This window comes from Bubalus kerabau, chromosome 8 (assembly GCF_029407905.1).
Source record: "Bubalus kerabau isolate K-KA32 ecotype Philippines breed swamp buffalo chromosome 8, PCC_UOA_SB_1v2, whole genome shotgun sequence".
Lineage (NCBI taxonomy): Eukaryota > Metazoa > Chordata > Mammalia > Artiodactyla > Bovidae > Bubalus > Bubalus kerabau.
Genome location: NC_073631.1, coordinates 54542153 through 54564747, shown reverse-complemented (window position 1 = coordinate 54564747; position 22595 = coordinate 54542153). Strand labels below are relative to the sequence as shown.

Below are 22595 nucleotides of genomic sequence, written 5' to 3'. Positions count from 1 at the left end.
TCCTTCTTCCTGGAATGACCTCCGCTCAGATATCTGCAGGGCTCACACCCATTTCCTCCAGTTTTCTCAGTGAGGCTGATGAAACAAAATTTATATTTTAAAGCAAGACAAGAAAAACTGAACATAAACTTCTCTCTCTGGGTTTGTTCAGGCCTCCATAGATACAGTGTGTAGCTGTGTTACACATTAACCAGCAATCCTCAAAGATGGGAATGCTGGCTTGAATGTTAAGAGCTATTTTTTCTCTTTCTTCTGACCCTACAGTGGCAGAACTTCTGTGACAGTAACTTTAAAAAAAATAACTTTCTTTCCCAACTCTGTTGGGAGTCATGGTGACTTGCTGCTTGCTTTGCATGTTTACCTGGACTATGTATCCTTGGTGAACATTATATAAAATATCTGTGTGTCATGTTGATGTACGAACTTATATCTGAAAAATGTATATGACTGCCTTTGACTTCTAACAGGTGAAATAATTCTCAGAGCTCTCTGAGAATCTGCTTCCTGTGTTATAATACTCAGTTTGGTTCAAATAAAATTCCTTTTTCTTCCACTGCACTTATAACCTCCTGAAAAGATTATAAAATTTTCTTGTTAATGTGTATTATCTATATCCCCTACCTACTCTTTCACTCCCAATTGAAAGATCCATAAATGACAGGTTTTTGCTTTTTTATTTTTTTGGTTTGCTTGGTTCATTTTGTATGCCTAGCAATTATCTCAAGGTCTGGTACATTGTTAGTTATCAATAAAATGTGTGGAATAAATTTATTTACAAATGTGTCCAGCTTAGTGCTAACAGTGAGAAATACAGAGGTCTTCCCTGGCTCTCAAACTTTTAATTAATCCATTCTTTTAGGATTTCTGTGTGTGTGTGCTAAGTTGCTTCAGTTGTGTCTGACTCTTTGCAACCCTATGGACTGTAGCCCACCAGGCAGGCTCCTCTGTCCTTGGGACCCTCCAGGCAAGAATACTGGAGTGGGTTGTCATGCCCTCCTCCACGGAATCTTCCTGACCCAGGGATTGAACCCATGTCTCTTACATCTCCTGCATTGGCAGGTGGGTTCTTTACCACTAGTGACACCTGGGAAGCCCAGAAAGAGTCAAACTTATGTCTCTCTGTCTCCTCTTTTCCTATGCTGCTCACAGCCTCTCAGACAGCTTCCCATCACCTGTGAGGTGAGCCCCATTTCCCAAGCATGGCATATAGGACCCTTTCAGTCTGCATTAGCCTGTGTGGCCAGCCTTAGTTTTTCTTTCTCTTCTGGGTTACTGCCAACTCCAGCTTCTGTTGAAATACTTGCTCTTTACCTAATAGGCCATATGCTGTAGTTTCACACCTCTGCAAAATGTTTTTCACTAACTCAAATGCTTCTTCTTCCCATTTCTGCTTGGAGAGTCTATGCTTGTCCTTGGAATCTCAGCTCTTGTGTTACTTCCTCTGTGAAGCCTTTTTTTTTTTTTTTTTTTAAAAAGTTTCACTTGGGGAGGCAGTTGGTCACTGCACCCTGCTTCCCAGAATGCCACCTGTCATGTGGCTTGCTTACTTACACTTTCACCATGTTCTATTTAGTCTCCAGGAATGGGGCTTTCTTCTCTTCTTCGTTGCTTACTTACACTTTCACCATGTTCTATTTAGTCTCCAGGAATGGGGCTTTCTTCTCTTCTTCGTTGCTTTGCCAATACCTAGTCCAGGGCCTGTTCACAGAATGTACAGTACCCTAAGAAAACATTTCTTCCATCACTTTATGATGATATGAGTTATAATGGATAATGCAGACATCTAAGGATTTTGAATCTAAAAACAGAAAATTGTCAGTTGTAATCTGAGAAAGTCTAGAAGACTTCTCATAAATGCTCTGTGGATAAAGCATTCATTCGTCTATTCACTGCCATAGAGTAGTTATTAAGTACAAGGAATTAATGGGTTCAGCACCTAGCCCTGCCGCTGTGTCAGGCTTAACCTCACTGAATTCCTCATCTCTCTAAACCTCCACCTAGTCTATGAAGTGGAGAATAATATTGGTGCCTACCTATAGTATTGGTGGGAAGATTTAATTGCAGTGAATATAAAGGGACTGTCATATATTCAGTACTAAATACATAAATTTCTGGAGGAGTTAATATTTGTACAGCATGATTTTAGATTTAAATTGCATTAAATAGATTGAGCAAAATGCTAAACCAAAGACAAAGGGTGTCCCTTGAGCACATTGAGGGGGAAGTCCAGACTGACTAGATCCTGAGGGCTCTCTACCTCACACAGGTGCACCTCCCCAAAGTGGCCCTCGCCAAGCTTCTTGAAGCGGAGCCTCGACCGAGGGAAATCCACTCTGGGGGGCCCATCCCCAGCCGCCCCTGGGGGCAGCGCAGGCACAGCATAGGTGTTGCCCCCGGGCGTTTACCCAAAAAAGTCACTTTTTTTTGTTACTTTGTGTGTTCATCCTTCAGAATTATTTCTGACTCTCATCTCTTTTCTTTTTTTCTGTATAGAGACCTCATTTGAGGTGACAAATTGAATATTTTAAACGTTTAAATGAAGAGAATTTAGAAATGGCTATTATAAACAGTTGTAACCTGAGAGTTATTACAGCATGTGACAGTCTTAGTGTTGTTTATAAAATGGGTTAGGGAGAGGTTTTACCAAGTGGAGCATTTGATTGCAAGAATGGAATCTCTCCCAGACTGTGTGGTGGTCCCAGTGATATGGTGTCCAGATGACAGAACTTTGTTTAGAGAGTATTCTATTAGAAATTTAAAACCATGCAAATGTGCATGTCCAGCTGCAAAATGATTTTACGTTGACTAATGTCTGGCACGTTATACTCTTTGTGCATTGTCAGAAAACTTCCTAGGCTGCCAGTTATTAAAGGATTTGGATTAAATAGATGTAATGCGAAGTCTGAAATCTGAGGGTATGTTAGCCAGCTCAATACTGTGTGTTTGGAGGCTAGGGATTTTTTTATGGTTATACATCTCCATGGCAAATATTTTATTCTAGAAATTGGTGTGAGAGAATATGCTGAGAAAATAAATGAAGACACAAAAAATGATTTAAAAAATCAGCTTGGAAGTCAGGGATTTATTTTCCCTGTCCCACTCTAATGTACTTGCAGAAATACCACCAGTACAGATGAAACAAAGTATTCTTTAATTCATTAAACATATTGTGTTTAGCTGCTAGAGATCGAACAGATTACAAGACAGAAATAGCCCTTCCCTTTGTGAAGCTTATCAGTCCAGTTCGGCTCAGTCGCTCAGTCCTGTCCGACTCTGCGACACCATGGACTGCAGCACGCCAGGCTTCGCTGTCCATTACCAACTTCTGGAGCTTGCTTAAACTCATGTCCATTGAATCAGTGATGCCATCCAACCATGTCATCCTCTGTCGTCCCCTTCTCCTCCTGCTTTCAGTCTTTCCCAGCATCAGGATCTTTTCAAATGAGTCAGTTCTTTGCATCAGGTGGCCAAAGTATTGGAGTTTCAGCTTCAGCACCAGTCCTTCCAATGAATATTCAGGACTGATTTCCTTTAGGATGGACTGGTTAGAGTTCCTTGCAGTCCAAGGGACTCTCAAGAGTCTTCTCCAGCACCACAGTTCCAAAGCATCAATTCTTCAGTGCTCAGCTTTCTTTATGGTTCAATTCTCATATCCACACATGACTATTGGAAAAAGCATAGCTTTGACTAGATGGACCTTTGTCAGCAAAGTAATGTCTCTGCTTTTTAATATGCTGTCTAGGTTTGTCATAGCTTTTCTTCCAAGGAGCAAGAGTCCTTTAATTGCATGGCTGCAGTCACCATCCCCATTGATCTTGGAACCCAAGAAAATAAAGTTTCTCACTGTTTCCACTGTTTCCCCATCTATTTGCCATGAAGTGATGGGACCAGGTACCGTGATCTTAGTTTTCTGAATGTTGAGTTTTAAGCCAACTTTTTCACTCTCCTCTTTTCAATTTCATCAAGAGGTTCTTTAGTTTTTCTTTTTCTGCCATAAGGGTGGTGTCATCTGCATATCTGAGGTAATTGATATTTCTCCTGGCAATCTTGATTCCAGCTTGTGCTTTGTCCAGCCCGGCATTTCGCTTGATGTACTCTGCATATAAGTTAAATAAGCAGGATGACAATGTACAGCCTTGACATAATCCTTTCCTGATTTGGAACCAGTCTGTTGTTCCATGTCTAGTTCTAACTGTTGCTTCTTGACCTGCATGAAGCTTTTACTTTGATGAATGAAGCAGACAATAAATACTTGCCAAAGTGCCAAGATAATCAGGCTATTGCTACAGATAAGGCGGTCAGAGAAAGCTTTTCTGTTGACTTGAGAGGTGTGGTGCAGGATTCCAGGAAGTTAGCCTTGTGAAGAGTTGTCTTTCAGGCACAGGGGCTCAGTGTGTACAAAGGTTGTGATAGGGCAGAGAACCTGAGTCTTGTTGGTGCCAGTGGAGCAGGAGTGAGAGTGGGAGGCCGATTAGGAGGCTCTTATGTAAAATAAGAAGCTGTGGTGGCCGGGATCAGGGTGGTCATGGTGGTGACAGAGAGAGAAGATGGTGTGTACAGGATGTCTCTGAAGGGTAGAACTAATGGGGTTTGTTGAATTGGGTGTGGGAGTGAGGTTAGATGGAGAAATCAAGGATGACTCCCAAGTTACTCACAGAGGAACTGAATGGATGGGCGTGCCATTAACCAACACAGAAAAGTATCTGAAAGAAATAGAGTAGGACACACAACAAAGGCAAAAGGAAATATGAAGGTTGGCAGCTCTTAGTAGAGTCTAGCCACCCACATGTTTTTATTCCCATTCTCTTGCTCTTTACCAAAATAAAAGCTTTTCATCTGCTATAGACTCTTTGAACACAGTGTAACCCGTGTGTCATCAATAATTTATGCAGTGTTCTCAAGTAAACGCACTAGTGTCCAAGGCCTTGTGATTCTGATCTGGTTTCTCAGAATATTTCACAGGGCAGATATGAAAGGGAAGGTTTAAAAACAAAAAAGATGCCATCATTTATTAGTGTGGCACAATTTAAAGGGCTATAATTAAATTTTACCTCTGGTAACTCATCTTTTCATAGGTGTGTCTAAAGGTTATTGTTCTTCCAGGACCTGTTGTACTAATACCTGCACCTTGTTTAAAGGGACCTGAACAGCTTGATTGGTATGTTATGCTTTCAGTTGATTTTTTTCCCATGTAAATCACCAGAAAGACTTTTGGAGGTAAACTTTGTAGCCTTCCACCTGACATTGGATGTAATATAGTTACATTTCCAGGGAAAGTAATTATTCTTATCTGTTCTTATTCTTTTAATAATAAGTAACTTTTAATAGTAATAGTAAGTAACTTTTCTTGTTATAAACAAAGTATCTTCAGTGAAGGTGATTTAGAAAGTACAGTAAATTATACAGTCATTTATACTTTCAATACCAAGAGGCAATAGATTTTCCAGTTTTTAAAAAAAATTTAATTGGTATGATGCTTCATATTCTGTGCAGTTTTGTATCATCCGCCTTTTTTTTTCCACCTAACATTCTATTGTGACTTTCTATATCTTATTAACTATTACTGAGAGACAACATCTTAAATGGCCGTGTACCATTCCACAGCATGGAGCTATCATTTTCCTGTTGTTGAGTATTTAGATTATTTGCTGTTCTTTGTAGAGAATTTTAAAATGAAGAGAAAAAGTCAGACAATTTTTACAGAACACAAAGTTTTAACGACAATTTTTACAGAACATAGAGTTTTAATGAAAGAAGTAATCTATTCAAAGAAAAAGTAATTTGTAAAACTGTAAACTTCTCCAGGCAGCTTTAGAAGAATGCTTGAGGCATCTGAACAACAGCAGTAAAAAGCCCTAATCTCCTGGGCTCTCTGCTCTTGCAGAGCTTTCCTGTGTCCTGGAGGTGCCAGGGAGGGACTCCCTTTGCCAAGCTCCTCAGCATCGTTTCTCACCGAAATCTTTGCCCTGGCCCTTTGGAATCTCTATTTCCATTCAGAGCTGGCACCTCTGAATCTTGCTTGGTAGCACTGCGGGAATTAAGGACATAGAGGCACAGCCCTCTTACGACAGTTTTGGGCTACCAGATTTGCATGGCTCCATCCTCAGCCCTGTCCTCCCCTGGGGCAGTCCCTGAAGTCTCAGCAGGGTGCATCCTTCTAATTATCCACAAGGGAAGCCCATAGCTAGTATAGATTATAGCTAGTATAGATTACTATATATTGTATTTTAAAACCTATGCACATACCCATTTAGGTATGAATTGCATCTGTCAAAACTATAAAATGAGACAAAAGAAGCCAGTAAGTGAAAAAGAGGCGTTGCTTGGTAATGTTGTTTCTCTCTGCTGACCTTTTCCATTATTGGAGTTGTCAGGCTAGATTCTCAAGTGCCATAGTGCAAGGCTATCAGTCCTTCAGGGATCAGAAACTGCTCTACCCCACTGTCAACAACTGGTGTCACATGTAATGTGCGTATGCCTCATGTTAAAGGTGGTGATGGGTAGAGCTGGACTTGAAGTCTGCCTAGAAGGTGACAATTACTTTTGCATTTCCCTCCTCTTCTTAAGGGCTTCCCTGATGGCTCAGAGGTAAAGAACCTGCCTGCCAATGCAGGAGACTCAGGTTCCATCCCTGGGTCAGAAAGATCCCCTGGAGAAGGAAATAGCAACCCACTCCAGTATTCTTGCCTGGAGAATCCCATGGACAGAGGAGCCTGGTGGGCTACAGTCTACAGGATTGCAAAGAGTCAGACACGACTTAGCTACTAAACAACAGCAAACCTCTTCTTAAAAGGACATAGTGCTTCCCCTGAGGCTCAGTGGTAAAGAATTTGCTTGACAGTTCAGGAGAGGCAGGAGATGCGAGTTCAATCCCTGAGGCAGGAAGATCCCTTGGAGGAGGAAATTGCAACCCACTCTAGTATTCTTGCCTGGAGAATTCCATGGACAGAGGAGCCTGTTGGGCTACAGTCCATGGGGTTGTAAAACAGTCGGACATGACTTAGTGACTAAACAACAGCAATGAGCTAGAATAGAAAAGAGTTTTGCCTTTGTCTGGTCATTCCTTTGTCACACTTGGTCTGTACTATAAACGTGCTGTGCTTGCGGGCAGGGTAACATGTTGTGCTTTCTTTCTGTTTGATAATTTGGGAGATAAATCTTCATGGGTGAGGCACAAGATGGTTTAGCTTGCTAAGCTCTGTGTGAGCATTTTCCCAACACACTAATTGTTTTAAAAAAAAAAAAAACAGTATTTCTGATGGACATAGTTGCTATGGAATTCTCTACTGGGTGTATCAGGAAAGGACAGCAGAGAAACAAATACAGATTTTAGCAGTACATCCATCTCATATTCCTTTGCAGAGATGAAGAAATGTGGGCTAGTTAAAAGGAAAAGCAGTTGGATTAGGAAGGTCTTATATTTAGTGATGATGTGGTGTAAGGAACCCTAGACATGATTCACATTGGTCATGTGTTAACACCTTTTATTAGTCGCATGAATCTGGGATTTATAATCAGGTCTTTATAACATGCACCAACCACTGCACTGTACTTAACCTACCTCCCTCCCATTTTGCTTAGTGCGGTAGTGGGGTTTTATTTATCTGATAAAATATTTATATATCTGATAATTGATGTTCATATTTTAGTAAATTCCAAGTACCTTCCTGGTGCTCTTCTTTCTTTTTGTCCAAATTGTTAGTAGGACTTTTTGTTCCAGCATAACAATCTAGGTGAGATGGGAATATTGATTGGTGCCAGGTGCAAAAGAGTTTCAGTGCATTTCTGAAGAGTATATTGCTTGCTCAGACTTATGTGAGTTACTCAAGATTAAATAGGATAAAAATAGAAGAATGTGTAAATTGGAAATAGCTTTGAGCATAAAAGGGAGTCTTTTACAGCAGTGTCACTTGGGTGGATCTTGGTGGTGTACTGCAGGGTTCTAACTGATCCCGCCCATTTCAACACTGTATCAGTATCTGGAGTGAAGAAAATGGATACTTTTATCAGCAACTTGTGGATGATCTAAAGCTGTAGATTTAGTTTTCATTGATTCCTTGTTTTATTTTTTCCTAATGATTTGAAAGGTAAACTTAAAATCTAGTGATTTTAAATTGTGGCCAGTTTAAACCTTTTTATAAATATGCTTAGAGCTGTATTTCACTATTTATCTCATTATACTTATATATTCATTATTTTTTCAATTGAGATATGATTGACATATAACATTGTATTAGTTCTAGATGTATAGCATAATGATTTGGTTTATGTCCAAATTCATTCATTCTTAGTATATCTGAAAGTGCCTTTCTTTTGCCATAGGAGTGATGGAAAACTGGTCTAGGACAAAACTAAAACAAGAATTTTAAATTCATTAGACCAGGGACTGTTTTTTCTACTTCTTTGTTTTTCCTATAGTTCTCAACATTATATTTTGGATATAATTGATATTCTTTCCATAATGTTGATTTGATGTGATTTTTAAAAAAAATAAGTACTAAGCCTTAGGGAGTTGTAAGATATTGTTTACATGCTTTAAGTTAGGGCTCCTCCTAATAGATTGTTTGAGTTATGTACTAAAACATCTGTGCTTGATTATTTGGCATCAGGTGCCTAAACATAGAAAATAATAGCCCAGTTGAAGACCTCTGACATCCACTAGTTATTATGTTATTTCAGACCCATAGCAAACCATCAATTTGAATATAGTATATGGAACTTATTTTTTGGAACTTATTTTTCCTTTTAATAGAATGCTTTTGAAAAGAAGTGTGTAGTAGAAGAGTCGAGAGATCTGACCTTTGTCACTATGTCATATGTGATGTCACTATGTCATATGCGAACGTGACCTGTCACTTCTTGGGATCAAGTGTTTGTGCTTGAGAGTAAAGTAAGAGGGTTAAAAATTAAGATCCCTTCGGACTCTTTTTCAAGTCCTGTTACCATCTGTGGAGTCTGGCAGCTCCAGTAATCCTATCAAAGTAGGATGTTTTGCAGAACCCCAGTTGGTTTGAGGCAGTGCCTCTGACTCCTCTGACTTAGGGTAACAGCTGTTTCTTGTGTGTGGGCCACAGATTCTAGGATTTATGTAAGCTGTCATTGGAAAGCATGCTCATTTTTCATGAGTTTTTATTTTGAAATTCTTTATAAATTGTATTTGTGAGTGTCAGGAGTATCAGGAATGTTGCCTAATTGTGAGTGAGTGACTAGAAACACATCTGCTTTTGCTTTTTGAGAATAGACTATTCTTTAACTCAGGTTATCTATCTAAATAAGACAGGCAAATCCATAACACATTTTCTTTTTGCAGAAGAGCAATTATTTCCCATATAACTTGCATGATAGAAATTTTTTTGTTTTTATTTCCCACTAAAACATAAACTTTCTTTAGCTTTATCTGTTTATTAATTAATGATCATTTGCATAAAAAAGTTAATGTGGAATATGTAAAATGTGTTCTACTCAATACCCTTTGCTGTACATCTTTTCTTTTGGTTGTTAATGCAGAACTCTTTTTCATGAAGGAACATTGTACTTCTTTACTCAAAGGCTAAATTTCCGTTGATTTCATGGTTCAATGTGGTGAAATGGAGTATCAGAACCAAGTGTAGAAAAAGAGAAATGCTCTTGAATTATAAATCCTATATTCATAGCTATCCTGTGTCTTATGAGAAATTACAATCTAGAAAAGTTTTAACTCAGCATTTATAATTATTGGCCATACTTATACAAATACTATATGATGGTATCAAAGAAATAGGAAATACTATTTCTGCTCTTGAGTAGAAATTATTTTAAAGGGAAATGACAAGAAATGTTTTAAGTTAAATGTTTCTTATATGTCTAACACATGCTGCTGCTGCTGCTAAGTTGCTTCAGTCGTGTCTGACTCTGTGCAGCCTCATAGATGGCTAGAATAACACAAATCATGGCAACGCTGTATATGCATGTGTGTGTGATATTTCTGGCACATATAAGTGTATATATGAAATTCCTGCTAATTTGAAATGTATACATCTAGATTTATTCCAGAATTGAGAATAATGTTATTCTTCAGATACTTCATTTCATAAATGTAGTGCTTCGGTCATATGTACTGTGAAGTATAGGACTACTTTTTTTTTTTAAGTTGGGCATATAGTTGCTTTACCGGAGAAGGCAATGGCACCCCACTCCAGTACTCTTGCCTGGAAAATCCCATGGATGGAGGAGCCTGGTGGGCTGCAGTCCATGGGGTCGCGAAGAGTTGGACACGACTGAGCGACTTCACTTTCACTTTTCACTTTCATGCATTGGAGAAGGAAATGGCAACCCACTTCAGTGTTCTTGCCTGGAGAATCCCAGGGACGGGGAAGCCTGGTGGGCTGCCGTCTCTGGGGTCGCACAGAGTCGGATACCACTGAAGCGACGTAGCAGCAGCAGCAGCATAGTTGCTTTACAATTCTGTATTGGTTTCTGCTGTATGAAGAAGTGAAACAGTTATATGTATACATATGTCCCTGCTATCCCACTCATCTGTGTCACCACAGAACACCAATATTAGATCAAATTCTAAGATACCAAATAATTATTAGTTATATTTTAATTTATTTCTGACCTTGAGCCTTAGGCTTCTACCAGTTTATAGGATTTGATGCTTAAATATTAAAATTAAATATTACCGGCTTCCCTGGTGGCTCAGACGGTAAAGCGTCTGCCTACAATGCGGGAGACCCGGGTTCGATCCTTGGGTCAGGAAGATCCCCTGGAGAAGGAAATGGCAACCCACTCCAGTACTCTTGCCTGAAAAGTCCCATGAACGGAGGATCCTGGTAGGCTACAGTCGATGGGGTTGCAAAGAGTCGGACACGACTGAGCGACTTCACTATGCTCTATAAAATTAAGTTTTGAAATTTCTTAATCATTTGATCAGTGTAACTAGTCAAGGCATATGCATTAGCATCTTTTGCTGTGAAGGCCTGGGGTGTAGCCAAGCCCCATGGATAGGAAAGGAAGGGTCTGCTAAACATGAATGGTGGGTGGATTTAGACACTGGCTGGTCAGCAAAGAAGAGTTTGTGTATCACAAAGGTCAAAATGGTCTAAAAACTATGGAGTCAGTTGAAGCAGAATATGTAGACAAGGCAATCAGAGTATCAGGTTATTCATGACTGTAACACCATGTATAAGGGGACAGGTTTCTAATTACAGTGCTGAATTAATTTTCCTTTGCCTCTTTCACAATTCCAGCTGAGTGGAAAACCTTGTCTCTTTCTAGGTGTTTTGTAGCTAGAACAGATGGTGGGCCTTCAAGTATGTTTTGAACTAAGTAAAGCCTGAGGCATAGAAATAGAATCACAGAGACCTTGATATACACAACAGTCTCAATAAATAGGCATGAAGCTTCTTCACTCTGAGAGCAACAGAAAGCAAATATTAGAAAGCCAAAGCATTCTTTCTGTGTGCATGCAGCATTTTAATTTATAAATCCAGTCCATGACCTTTTAAAACTAATTTATGCATATAATATAATTTTAGTCAAAATCAGTCTGAGATTTTGGGGAGAACTTGAAAGAATGATCTAATGGAAAAATAAATAAGGCAGCTTTCCAGGGAACTTTCCAAATAGAGGAGCATGAGTAATAATGGTGAAAAAGTATAAACACAGATCTATGGAACAATACTTGAGTCTAGAAATAGATTCAGCAATATATAAACAATATAATGAAATATGTTCAAAAAAAAGAAAGATTAAAGTACCTGTGTTGGGGAGCTGAGTAGCAGTTTTTAAAAATTATTTGCATCAACTTATTTAACTATATACCAATGTAAAATTGAAATAAATTAGTGAACTTATGAAAAAATTGATGAAATTAATGAAAAAATGTTATAGAAAACCTAAAGTAATGTAAAGCAGAATATATATAATGGAACTGTGAAAGGATATATATTTGGGGGCTTAAAAAAATAGAGAAACAAAGAAAAATATAGGTTTGAAAACTATTTTAAATGTATATTTGATAACAGTTTTTAGAATGAGGGGGAAAATAGACATGCACCTATATGACTGATAAGGAATATGTATAAAGCACCGTCATCCCTTGAAATCTATAGGTTATTGGTTCTAGGACTCCTACAGATACCAAAATCTGTGGATGTTCAAGTTCCCCTTGTATAAAATGGTATAGTATTTACATTTAACTTATGTACATCTTCCCATATACTGTAAATAATCTGTAGGCTCCCATATAATTCTCCAGGCATGAATACTGGAGTGAATAGCCATTCCCTTCTCCAGGGGATCTGTCTGACCCAGGGACGGAACCCAGGCCTCCCGCATCTCAGGCAGATTCTTTACCATCTGAGCCACCAGAGAAGTTCCTAGTTTACTTAATACAATGTGAAAAATACAGTGCCAATACTCAGCTAATTCAAGTTTTGCTTTTTGGAACTTTCTGAAATCTTTCTTCTAAGTGTGTTTAATTGTGGTTGGTTGAATCCACAGATGGGGAACCTGAGGATATGGAGGGTTGTGTGTATAAAGCACTGGTTTGTTTTTATCCCTCAAACATCAAGACTTTTATAGATGAATGGGCAGAACAGATAATTCACAGAAAGGGAAATAGAAGTAGTAAAGTGAACAAGAAAGTGTTCTTCATAATTCTGTATCAAAGACTTTGTGCAAATTTATAACACATAGATGACACTTTTAAATTATTGAGGTAATTCCCCCCTTCCATCACAAAAAGAGAACATCTCATATTGGTGAATTTACAGCAAAATTTGTATGTTTTTATTTTAAAAAGAAACCAGGAACTGTTCATTGCTGATGAAGTCATTGGCACAGTTCCTCCTGGGAATTAAAAAAAAAAAAGGTAAACCACAGAAAAGTAGAAAAATTGCTAAAACCCTTTGGGCTATTAGTCCATTCCCTAGCAATCCATCCCAAGTAATACGTGTTCACATCATGATCAAACTGTATTGTTTCACACAGTAGCAAATAATTGGAAGTAACCTCAATGTTCATCAGAAGAGAAATGGTATGTTAGTGATGCTATGTCACTAACATATTATATTATCATGACATAATCTCATCAAATCATTACAATGAAAACTATGAAGTACACTTAAGGTGTCATGTTAAATGGAATAGAACCTATAATATGATTTCAACAATAATAAATGTGTGTGAAAGCTAATAGGTAGTAATGAAAGTAATTCTAATAAAATGATAGCTTACAGGATATTTAAAAATAATTAACATAGTGTTTAGTATAATATTGCTTTTCCTATAAATAAATAGAAAAAGAAAATCTTAATTCCTCGCTTGTGAAGCCAATTATAAGCATCATGGAATCGAAACTCCCAGACATGAAGTTTCAGATCTCTGAGGTGAGTGGGTGTTAGGAAATGAGATAGATCAAATAGTTGGCCTTTTTCTTATAGTCCCTGTCATGCAAGTCAGCTCTAAAGACTCCTTCACTAACAGGAGAAGCCGTAAGGGCAGATTTCACAAGTTTCAAGCCCATTAGCCCAGCCTTTTTACTGTCCAGCTTGCTGAAATTTATTTGAACGTTTTACAACTTTTATGTCTGTGTGGTGGGGGTGAGAGGAGGGGAGGTAGAAATAACCTATGATGATTTTTACAGGTAATTTGAAGCAGGTAATTTATGATGTAAAATAATTAGATAACCAAAGAACAGCTTATATAAATGATCTAAATTCCAGATTAAGTGATAAGAAAAAATTAGATGTAAACGCTCTACTCTTCAGAGAACATTAGTCAGGAAGTTTGAATTTTACTTCTCTACATCAGAGAGGAAGAATATAAGCTGAAATAGTACTGTAAATGGCAGGTCTGAATCCATAGGTGTAGCAAAGATGGAGGCTTGCCTATGAGTGGGTACTGGAGAGTGATGCTGACGGGAAAAGAAGTGTGTAGCTATCACGATGACAGGAAAAGAGAATAAACAATAGTACACTAGTTGTCACTTGGAGAATTAATATATAGGACAAAGCTTAAGAATCCAAGCCCATTTTTCAGATTGTATTTGTAGTTTGTCCTCTATCGTAAAGGATACCTTGTTTATCACAAGGTGCCATAGCAAAATACCATAGACTGCGTGGTTTAAACAACAGAAATTTCTCAGAGTCTGGAGGGTGAGAATTCCAAGATCAAAGTGCTAGTGTTTCCCATCTCTGGTGCTCTCTCTCTTCCTGGCTTGCAGACAACCACTTTTTTGGCATATCCTTGCATGGCGCGCATACACATACACACACAAAGAGAAAGCGCTCTGTTGTCTCTTCTTATTAGGATATTGATTGCATCATGAAGGTTCTACTCTCATGACCTCATCTAAACCTAATTGTCTCCAAAGCCCCAACTCCAAATACTATCACATTGGAGGTTAGAGTTTCAATATACAAATTTAGGGGGACACAGATCTGTCCATAGCAAATGGTAATCTTGCCAACAGGACCCTATCTTATATTTTTTTAACCTTAAAGCAGACAGCTCATTGCACATGTACTGCCGTGGAGATCAGAGTCATTATTGATTAATTATTGATTAATTAAAAGCTTTTAATTTTGTACTCATTGTGATATGAAATTCAATCACACTTTCATAGTAGTCCTTGGAATATATTTAAAAGAGTTAGTCTCCTGTTAGAATGCTAAGCAGCAATAGATCAGTTCACTTGTTTATTTTTTTTCCTTTCCTAACATGTTTTAAATGTGCTAAATTTTCTAAGATGCAATAAATCTGTGAAATTGCCTCAAAAGATGTAATTCCACTAGTTTATGATTAAATCTAGTTTATGAACTTGCATACTTTGAAGGAAAAAAGTAAATGTTTATGTACTCTATACATCAAACATTGGATAGACTTCAGCATGAGAGATAAAGGAAGAAATCATACATCCTGACCTTGGCCAACACACTTTGTGACCAACCTAGTGTATCTATTTTGTGCCAAAATAATGGGTTAGTCCTGTCACTTCAGGTAGTATTATTGGTGCCTCAATCCTCCACTTAAATAAGCAGATAGAGTGGAGCAAAAACTCCGAACTTTCAGTTTTTTCATCTCTCAAGAGGCAGAAAAGTTAAGAAATCCCTTGTTTTTGGCTTTTGCTGATTCTCTCACCAAGACCGGGAACAGACTGTGGCTCGGATCGTGAACTCCTTATTGGCAGATTCAGACTTAAATTGAAGAAAGTAGGGAAAACCACTAGACCATTCAGGTATGACCTAAATCAAATCCTTTACAATTATATAGTAGAAATAGATATAGTTATTTCTACTATAAATTATATAGTAGAAATAGATTTAAGGGACTAGATCTGATAGAGTACCTGATGAACTATAGAGGGAAGTTCATGACATTGTACAGGAGACAGAGATCAAGACCATCCCCAAGAAAAAGAAATGCAAAAGCCAAAGTGGCTGTCTGAGGAGGGCTTCCAAATAGCTGTGAAAAGCAAAGGAGAAAAGGAAAAATATGCCCACTGGAATGCAGAGTTCAAAGAATAGCAGGGAGAGATAAGGAAGCCTTCCTCAGTGATCAATGCAAAGAAATAGAGGAAAACAATAGAATGGGAAAAACTGGATATCTCTTCAAGAAAATTAGAGATACCAAGGGAACATTTCATGCAAAGATAGGCTCAATAAAGGACAGAAAAGGTATGGACCTAACAGAAGCAGAAGATATTAAGAAGAGATGGCAGAAATACAGAGACAAGCTATACAAAAAAGATCTTCATGACCCAGATAATCACGAAAGTATGATCACTCATCTAGAGTCAGACATCCTGGAATGCAAAGTCAATGGGCCTTAGAAAGCATCACTACAAACAAAGCTAGTGTAGATGATGGAATTCCTATTGAGCTAGTTCAAATCCTAAAAGATGATGCTTTGAATGTGCTGCACTCAATATGCCAGCAAATTTGGAAAACTCAGCAGTGGCCACAGGACTGGAAAAGGTCAGTTTTCATTCCAGTCCCCAAAAAAGTCAATGCCAAAGAATGCTCAAGCTACCGCACAATTGCACTCATTTCACATGCTAGTAAAATAATGCTCAAAATTCTCCAAGCCAGGCTTCAACAGTACGTGAACCATGAACTTCCAGATGTTCAAGCTGGTTTTAGAAAAGACAGAGGAACCAGATATCAAATTGCCAACATCCACTTGATCATTGAAAAAGCAAGAGAGTTCCAGAGAAACATCTATTTCTGCTTTATTGACTATGCCAAAGCCTTTGACTGTGTGGATAACCACAAACTGTGGAAAATTCTTCAAGAGATGGGAGTACCAGACCACCTGACCTGCCACCTAAGAAATCTGTATGCAGGTCAGGAAGCAACAGTTAGAACTGGACATGGAACAACAGACTGGTTCCAAATAGATAAAGGAGTACATCAAGGCTATATATTGTCACCCTGCTTATTTAACTTATATGCAGAGTGCATCATGCAAAATTCTGGGCTGGATGAAGCACAAGCTGGAATCAAGATTGCTGGGAGAAATACCAATAACCTTAGATATGCAGATGACACCACCCTTATGGCAGAAAGTGAAGAAAAACTAAAGAGCCTCTTGATGAAAGTGAAAGAGGAGAGTGAAAAAGTTGGCTTAAAACTCAACATTCAGTAAACTTAAGATCATGGCATCTGGTCCCATCACTTCATGGGAAATAGATGGGTAAACAGTGGAAGCAGTGTCAGACTTTATTTTGGGAGGCTCCAAAATCACTGCTGATGGTGATTGCAGCCATGAAATTAAAAGATGGTTACTCCTTGGAAGAAAAGTTATGACAAACCCAGACAGCATATTAAAAAGCAGAGACATTACTTTGCCAGCAAAGGTCCTTCTAGTCAAAGCTATGCTTTTTCCAGTAGTCATGTATGGAGAGTTGGAATATAAAGAAAGCTTAGCACTGAAGAATTGATGCTTTTGAACTGTGGTGTTGGAGAAGACTCTTGAGAGTCCCTTGGACTTCAGGGAGATCCATCTAGTCTATCCAAAAGGAGATCAGTCCTGAATATCATTGGAAGGACTGATATTAAAGCTGAAACTCCAGTACTTTAGCACCTGTTGTGAAGAACTGACTCATTAGAAAAGACCCTGATGCTGGGGAAGATTGAGGGTGGGAGGAGAAGGGGACGACAGAGGATGAGATGGTTGGATGGCATCACCTACTCGATGGACATGAGTTTGAGTAAGCTCCGGGAGCTGGTGATGAACAGGGAGGCCTGGCATGCTGCAGTCCATGGGGTCACAAAGAGTTGGATACAACTGAGTGACTGAACTGAACTGAACTATTTTTGACTTGCTGATTTTCTCATTCATCTATATTTAATGGTAGTTTGAAGCAGATTTTTTTTTTAGTGTACTCTGATAGGGGCATTGTGCTGTACATGGAAAAATATCTCAATCAGAATTCAAAATAACTGAAAATAGAATCTTGGGTTTGCTTTTTAGTTTGTTTGCTTTTGTTTTTTATTTCACTCAGTTCTCTTTTGAGGCTATAGGGAGAATTAAATTTGAAAGAAAACCTGAGCGGTAAGGTTTTTTTTATAATATGACTGATGATTTTATGTAAACGATGAAATATAGTTCTAATTCTTTTCTCTTTTTTTTTTTTTGCCTTAAACCAGAACAAAGATCAAATGTTTTCAGAATGATAAAACTTTCATTTCTATTCATTTTGTTTCCTTCAGTTGAGGGGTAGTGGAGAAAGATTTTTATGCTTACATTTGTGTAATTTCGTCTACTACTTTCTTGGTTTCTTCTCTTTTGCTATAGGAGCATAGTTTATTTGCTTCTAGGAAGGAGACTGGATTTTAAAGAACATAGAAACTCAGAAAATACTTGTATACACTGTTATCCTCCCAGTGTCCCCTTCACCCAGCTGACATAATTGTATGCAAATGTGTGCAATTTATAGCAATTTCCAACAGCCATTGTTTATATTAATCTGTATCAGTGTCTGTGTAGAGAATTTGAAGTTCAATAATTTTCCAAACGTTAAATCTCTATTCTTGGAAATCGTTAGATTTCCTACTGTACATTCAATAATTAATACAGCTATGACAACATAATATGGCATTTATTTAAAGATGCTTTTTGTTTTGCTACTTTTGGCTTTTTAATATGGTATTTTATTAAGACATAAAAATCTTTTTTTCCTCTTTAAGATAGAAGTTTATGGGACAATATATATGAGAAAGTTTTTCTTTTTTTCTCTTTTTCATTATCTGATTAAACATATTGGTAAATAAACGCATAACTCTTTGCTTTTGCTTTAATTAATGCTTTCTTGGAAGACTTTTAGGAAGGAATGTGATATAATTATAAGTGAGCAAAAACATTAATGAACGATCAAGGTAATTAAAAAACTACTTCCCTATATGCTTCTATCAGGGGCTTCCAGAAAAGTCTCAGAAGAATTTACTTTCTTTTTTTTTTTTAATTGTTTAATTAACTTGAGAAAAATCCCAGGTGTACCCTTACTACAAGTATACTTCAGAGAAAGTGGTGACTCTAATGTGTACAGAGGTGTCTTCACCAGCAGGAAGACCAAAGTGTATTGTTTTTCAGGTAAAATTTGGGTATAATTTATTTCGGCAGAAGTTTAAGCATGTAAACAGGATAATTGTGTCATTTACTTTGCCGCACATCTCTTAAAATCAATCATTATATTAGTTGCTTCATAAACCTGTTTTATAGAAAATGTTCACTGCTTTTCTCTATGTTCATACATTCCTTTGCTGGACTTCTTTAGGGAAGAGTTTTCTTTATAGAACTTTCACTCCCCAGGCTGTGTCTTTGGGAAAGGACTTTTATCTGTAACAACTGTATGGTTTTCCCAGCAAGTAAGTGCTGTGGAACAAATAGATGGCTTCCTGCTGTCTTCTCAACAAGCCCAAGTATTTTAGAGAAGCTTAGCAGGTACTCGCTGAAACAAAACAAAAAACAACTTGACCTGAAAGAGAAACAATTAATCACAATCTGTACTTTGTTTTTGTTTTGGGTGTATCTCTTAAACTGACTAACACTATCATTGCCTGATACTCAGCAGCACTTTCACATGTAAGTCAATTAAGTCTTAGAGTACCTTAAGTCTACCTGTGAGGTAGAACTGTTACTCTGATTATTCTGATAAGCCACAAAATTAAAAGACACTTGCTCCTTGGAAGAAAAGCTATGACAAACCTAGACAGCATATTAAAAAGCAGAGATGTTACTTTGCCAACAAAGGTCCATCTAGTCAAGGCTATGGTTTTTCCAGTAATCATGTATGGATGTGAAAGTTGGAACATAAAGAAAGCTGAGTGCAGAATTGATGCTTTTTAACTGTGGTGTTGGAGAAGACTCTTGAAAGTCCCTTGGATAACAAGGAGATCAAACCAGTCAATCCTAAAGGAAATCAATGCTGAATATTCATTGGAAGGACTGATGCTGAAGCTGAAATTCCAATACTTTGGCCACTTGATTCGAAGAACTGACTTTGTTAGAAAAAACCCTGATGCTGGGAAGATTGAAGGCCAGAGAAGAAGGGGATACAGAGGATGAGATAGATGGATGGCATCACTGACTTGATGGACATGAGTTTGAATAAGCTCTGGGAGTTCATGATGGACAGGGAAGCCTGGCATGCTGCAGTCCATGGGATTGCAAAGAGTCAGACACAACTAAATGACTGAACTGAACTAAACTGAAGGAATTGAGGATGAAGTCTGCCAAGATTGTATTGCTGTTTGGCAGTGGAACTAGGAATTTGAGGGCTTTTGGTTCAAGTAGGTATGGTGTGCTTTCTTCTACATCATGTTCACTTTTCCTTTGGTGTTCTGTTCAGTGCCGGCTGCATGGGTAGCAATGAATGGAAGGGATTCTGGTGCAGATCCTTGTTTCATTTCTGTATGTCTCAGTCCTGCCAGGGCTATTAGGATCTCTACCACAGTGGAATCCGGGTCACCTTATCTCTTCCCTGGAGCACACCAGTAGCCTTCTTCCCCTCATAGCAGCCAGGGATCTTTGGAAATGTAATTTGGATCATGTCATACTTCTGCTTAAGAGCCTTCAGTGATTTTCTGTTGTACATAGAATAAAATCCATTATTATTATTTTTGTCTACAAGACCTGGCGCATTCTGGCTTCTGCTTATCTTTCCCTCACTTAAGTGTCAGCTGATCACACATAGTTCTTGGAAGGCCTCAAGCTCTTCCTTGCCTCAGGACCTTTGTACTTGTATTTTCCTTTGTCTGTTCTTCTTTAAATCTTTCTGCCTTTAGCTGATCCTTCACATTTTAGCCCAAATGTCATTTTCTGAAGTGATACCTTCTACAGCTTTCCAACCTAAGCCTTCTTGTTTTATTTATATTCCTTCTCTCTACAGTATTTATGCTGTGCTTTTATAGTTACTTAATAATTACTAACATTCAGGAAGTCCTTCCAATTTGCCAGCCACTGGGCACTTGTCTTTTACCCTATTTATAGATGAAGAAGTAAGATACTTTCCCAGATTACAGTAAATTGTGAACCAGGGTTTAAACCCAGCCTTCCTCCACAAGACTGTAAGCTGTGGGAGGGCAGGAACCATGTCTGTGTTTTATTATTTTCTCAGTGCCTGGCATATAATAGGCCCTCAGCAAACACCTATTGAACAGACAAAGCTGTGGAAATGACTTATTTATTTACTTTTTAAATAATGCTTTGTGCTGTGCTTAGTCGCTAAGTTGTATCCAACTCTTTGCGACCCTATTAACTGTAGCCAGCCAGGCTCCTGTGTCCATAGGGATTCTCCAGGCAAGAATACTGGAGTGGGTTGCCATGCCCTCCTCCAGGGGATCTTCCCAACCCAGGGATTGAACCCAAGTCTCCTGCATTGTAGGAGGATTCTTTACCGTCTGAGCCACCAGGGAAGTCTCTTAGTGTAGTTACAGTAAAATGTATCCTTTTAAAGTATGCAATTCAGTGGTTTTTAGAATATCTAGAGTTGTCCAACCATCATCACCATCTGATTTTAGAATGTTTGCATCAGCTCCAATAGAAACTCTGTGTTTCCCTGTCCCCCTCACTCCCTGGGAACCACTAATCTGCCCTATGTCTCTGGGGTTTCTTATTTTGGAAACTTCATATAAGTGGACTCGTGCAACGTAACAGTCTTTTGTGACTGGCTTCTTTTATTTTGCATGTTTCAAGATCCGTCCATGTGGTGGCATATTTCAGTGCTCTGTTCCTCTCTTTTGCTGAGTATTGATCTTTTGTATGGAGACACCACAGTTTCTTTATCCATTCACCATTTGATGGGGATGTGGGATGCTTCTAGTTTCTGGCTTTAAAAATAATACTGCTGTGGACATTTATGTACAAATATTTACAAGGACATATCTTTTCAGTTCCTATGGGTATATGCCTAGGAGTGGAACTGCTAGGTCTTGTGCTAAGTCTGTGTTTAACATTTTGAAGAACTGCCAAACTGTTTTCCAGAATGGAACAAGGACTAAGGCCTCTCAGAGAAAACCAGAGCTGGACGGACAATAGTTAAAGCAGTAAAAACAGGGACTGTTGCAGTAGGGAGAAAGAGATCTCAGTATGGAACTGGGATCGATTCTGATCACAACAGGGAAAAGTGGGGGTTCATTGTCAAGGAACAGCGTGGGGGTGGGGATTGGTGGGTAGAAAATTACTAAGAGGGTAGGGAAGTTCTTTGCTAAACTGCTGTAAAAGGATTCTAAAAGAATTCTTGCTGAAGACTGACCAGAATGATCAGTTATTGTTTTGGGGGATGGGGGAGGTGAGAAATTTGGTTAAATATTAAGGGTGATAAGATATCAAGGGTGGGAGATTCTGGCTAAACTTTTTTAATAAGATTCTCGCTAAAGTTGGGCGATGCAAAGACAGACATGCCAGTCTAAGAGTCAAGGCCTAGTTGGGAGAAATATTCAGAGGAGTCTGTTTAAAGGTTAGGTTGATCAAAGAGAGACTGTCAGACCCATAACAGATGATTCAGTATTACCCTTCCGGAGCTTTTCTTCAACTGTATTAGCAAGGAGGCTTCTGATCAATTCTCTTAAATTTCCTTCAACTCTATCCAGTGACATTTCATTTAGCATCCAACAGATATTTATTGACATGATGTTGGCTGAGCTGGGATACAGTTTTTGGAGCATTTTCTTGAATCTGGTAAAGTTGCTTTATTTTCTGTTTCATTCTTACAAATTAATGTTTTTGTTTTGTTTTTAGAAGCATTTAGCAGGTCTGATAGCTTAGTTCTCTTTGGAAGTCTCATTTATGCTGTAAAGAGGGAAAGACAACATCATATATTATCATGAGTTTCACAGTTTAAGACACTGGTCTGGTTTAAGTAAGTTGCTATTCATTCCCCAAATACACTTTTTAAGTGTGAATATCTTTTTTTCCTTCTTTTTCTTTTTTTATTATCTTTTCCTTTTATAGAAAACATTTTCTTTCTCTGCCTGTGAGTGGGTGATGTCTCCAGTCCAGTACTAAATTGTTTTTATTACTACTATTTGCTGGAGTCCAGCTCCAGCAGCCAGGGATTCAACCTGAAGAGATAGACAGTGTCGGCAATGAGGCAGCCTCTCAGTTTTCTT

The 22595-nt window shown here is 38.3% G+C and overlaps 1 protein-coding gene and 1 long non-coding RNA gene across 7 annotated transcripts in view; one reads left to right on the top strand and one right to left on the bottom strand.

Moving 5' to 3' along the window:
- Nucleotides 1-22595, top strand: part of ST7 (suppression of tumorigenicity 7) — a 277962-nt gene that overhangs the window by 91661 nt on the left and 163706 nt on the right. The gene's annotated exons all lie outside the window — the stretch shown is intronic.
- The window catches only part of LOC129659165 (uncharacterized), a 28066-nt gene continuing 18231 nt past the window's right edge, over nt 12761-22595 (bottom strand). Inside the window, exons 3-4 of the long non-coding RNA XR_008717825.1 lie at nt 21998-22275; nt 12761-12831 (exon numbers count right to left, since the gene is read on the bottom strand). This is a non-coding gene — a long non-coding RNA (uncharacterized LOC129659165). The remainder of the gene's footprint in view (nt 12832-21997; nt 22276-22595) is intronic.